Here is a 3,804-nt window from a genome sequence, read left to right on the forward strand (position 1 = left end):
AGGGCTTCTTAACACCTTCTTATTTACCTTTTAACAGGTAAGACACCCCTGGGTAATTTGCTTTCCAATTTCAAATATCCTTATACACCCATAAAATTTTAAAAAGTAATCACAAAAAGCTCTTGTTTCCCAGTGTGTCTGTCTATTCAAGTTATCTAAAATCTAATGTGCCACTGGTTTTTGGCATCATAATCTTGCCATCAGGAAAAACTCACTTTCCCTCCTTAAATGTTGCTCTTAATTTCCTTATAGCTGCCAGTTCTGCTAGCAGAAGGGAAAGTGTCTCCTGCTGAATTTCTATTTTTTTTTAATAAGGTCATGATTTTAGTATCTCCCTTTCTTAAGGTCGCCCTTTTTGCTTCTCCATCAGCCAAATTATTTCTCTGACTCTAATATCCCTCCCTCTCTGGTGTTCCTTTACATGAACTACTGCTGTTTTCTTTGAGCCTTTTAAAGATTCAAGTATCTGAATTATCAATCCCCCGTGTATTAACCCTTTCCTTTGAGTGTTTATAAGTCCCCTGCTTTCCTTCCAAATTTTTCTAAAAGTAGATACTACACTAAAAGCATATTTGGAGTCTGTATAAATAGTCCCTTTTTGCCCTTTTAGTATTAATAATGCACAGAGTACTACATAAAATTCACAGGCTTGTGCTGACCAGGAGGGACTAAGGCGACCAGACTCCTTCACTCTAAACTTTTTTCTACTTCCCCTGAATGCCAACCCGTGTCATTAATTTCTAGATTATCTTCTTCAGTTAAAGAATAAATTGTAAGTTTTCCTTCACAGGGTTTTATCTGTAAATTTAAGGCTATTATTAGATCTCTGCCTAACATATTATTCTCGGCCTCTGGTATCAACAATAAATCATTTACTCCAAATTTGTCATCTGTTTCAATTTTTGCTTCCTTTATTACGGGGACGGGGAAAGCCTCTCCCTTAACTCCAATTACTGGAACCCGCTCATGACTTATCTTACATTCCTGAGGTAATTTCCTTACAGTAGACCGAGAAGCTCCTGTATCCACTAACAATAGGACTTCTTTGTTCAGAGGACCAATTCTCAGCTTTATCAAGGGCTCTTCTAGGTGTTCTTCGGTTCCCTTCATTTAATAGAGCCCCTGACCCCTCTAATCTTCTTGGAAGTTTTTCTCATCTTGCTGTTTCTTCCTGCAATTCTTCTGCAGGTGCCCCTTTTTATGACAGTAAAAACAGGTGGGTCCCGCACCCTTCAAAGTGGGGCAAGAATTTTTTAAATGTCCCTTCTCGTGGCAGGAAAAACACACAGGACCTGTATTCTTAAAAATAAATCCTGATGTCTGCTGTTTGTTTTTCCCTGGGGGTTTTCTGCGTTCAAGGCTGCTTGCATTTCTTGAACTGCTGCCACCAAAATTTTGGCATCTGCTTTCTGCTTTTCCTCATCTCTTCTAATATACACCCTTTGTGCTTCTCTCAGTAACTCTTGAAGTCCCCTGTCCTGCCAATCTTCTAATTTTTCCAGCTTCCTGATGTCACCCCAAGACTTAGCCACAAACTGAGTTTTTAACAGAACCTGCCCTGCTGCAGTATCGGTATCTATACCTGAATATAATTGCAAATCTTTCTTTAATCTTTCCAACCATTCTGCCCGGGACTCATCCTTTTTCTGATGCTCACTCAAAGCTTTCCCTATATTATGTCCCCATGGCATTGCCCCCCGAATTCCTTGAATAATTATCCACCGGAGATCACTCATATTCTGCCTATGCTCTACATTCTGATTATTCCAATTTGGGTCCTGCATAGGCCATTTCTGATCACCTCGCCCTTGTCCCTCACGTTCTCTGTCCCAAATCTGCATTCCTGCTTGTCTGATCATCTCTCTCTCTTCTCTTGTAAACAAAATTCCTAGGATAGACTGCATCTCCACCCAGGTATATGTGTTTGGTCCCAAGAACTGATCTAGCTTTTCTGCCACTCCAACAGGGTCCTCTATCAGTTTACCCATCTCCTTCTTGAACTCCCTAACATCCCCAGTATTTAGGGGAACACTCACATAACCAATAGGTGGCCCCTCTCCTAGATTTGCCATGGGAACCTCTCTAAGAGGATATAATCGATTCTCCCTTTCCTCCCCTTCATCTTCATAATTTTCCTCCCCTTGCCTCCCTCTGCCTCTGCCTCTAGTTCTGTGTGCCACAAGTTCCTCTTGAATAAGAGGTGCATTTGGATTTACAGGGGGACCCTCAGGGGCCGGTGGCTGAGCTAACTGATTGGGTTGTCTATAAGTGGGGGGAAGATGATTTAGTGGGTCCCACGGTTCCTGCCTGTTCCTTTTAACCGCCTGTCCTTTGGTTAGTAAAGAATACATCGGGTAACCCCCACCTTCCTGCCTCTGAACAACAAACCGACTTCTCCCCTCGGGACTCCATAAGGCAGCATATTCACTCTCGTCCTGATTAACAGGGTCTTTTGAATTCACCTATATATTTAGTGCCTGGCAAACCCAATCCTCAAATGATCCGAACTTGGGCCAGTATAAATTATCTTTCCGGATCATTTCCTTTGTCCATTCGAACATGCAGTACTTAATCATTTTCTGTTTACTTTTTCCACTTTGGGATTCCCATTCATCCCAAAACCGTATCATCATCCCCAGTGGGCTGTCCTGAGGAATGCTCCCCCCCTGAGAACCCCCCTCACGGATCCCAGATACCTCAAACCACTAAGAATTTTTCCTACAATCCGCAGCCCCTGGGTCAAGGAACTTACCCTTTCCCTGACCCATTTCTGGCGGCAACAAACTAAGAAATCCCTGGTACCAGGAGAGTCTTAGTTTCCCACACTCACCTCGTGGCTCAAATTCCTCACCTACTACTCTGTCACACTACCTTTTCAATCTACTTGTTCCACTCCTATGTCTCCCTCTGCAATCTACTTGTTCCACTCCTCTCTCTCCCTCTTAATCTATTAGCCCCGTCCTCTCACCATCTCATCACATACTAAATTGCCTGCTACCAACCCCTCCAAGGAAATTGAACCTATTTATTCACTCTCTCAGTCTCCCTACTGAGTCAATCCCTCCTGCCCAAGGACCTTCCCAAGGTGCCTGGACCAGGGATCCCCTCCTTCCCCCTGGGTCAAACCCTCCCGGGGTCCCCACTCATTCACTTTTCTTTCACTTTCCTCCTTTTCCGGCCGGTCTCCTCTCAGACGACGCGAAAATGTGGTACTGGGAGGTCCCACTTGCTTCGGGGCTCCGGGACTGCCCAGCCCCCGTCTCAGACACTCTACACACACTCACACACACATACAGCCACCCCCCGACCCAAAACCCCATGATACTCACAGCTTCCTTTTCTCACGAGTGTCTTGGTGCACAAAGCAGTTTTCTATGGGTACTCTCTCTCCTACAAGCCGTCACTCTGATGGGAGCCTCTCCTGCGCGCTTCCAGTAACTAATTTGCTTATGCGTTATTGTAAAAAGAACTCTCTTTTCCCAAGGGAGAGTGGCCTAGCCTTGAGACCACTTAAAAGTCTGGTGGGGAGCTCCTTCCCAGAAGCTATACACCTACCCGGAGTTAAGAGAGTTCCCGGGTTTCGGCACCAAAATTGTTATGTTTGCCCAATTATCCCATTAAAAAAACCCCAAACAATATTTAAGGTAGCAACAATTTTAATTAAATAGTTTTAAAAATATATAAATAGGGATAATTTCGTTCAAATAATAGCGCATAAGCAAAAACAACCGCGGAGTACAGAGGGCAGGGTTCAATGACCTTTGCCACTTCATGTACAAGCTTGCCAAGTGAAAATCACCCCTT

This window comes from Melospiza melodia, unplaced genomic scaffold, assembly GCF_035770615.1.
Source record: "Melospiza melodia melodia isolate bMelMel2 unplaced genomic scaffold, bMelMel2.pri scaffold_35, whole genome shotgun sequence".
Lineage (NCBI taxonomy): Eukaryota > Metazoa > Chordata > Aves > Passeriformes > Passerellidae > Melospiza > Melospiza melodia.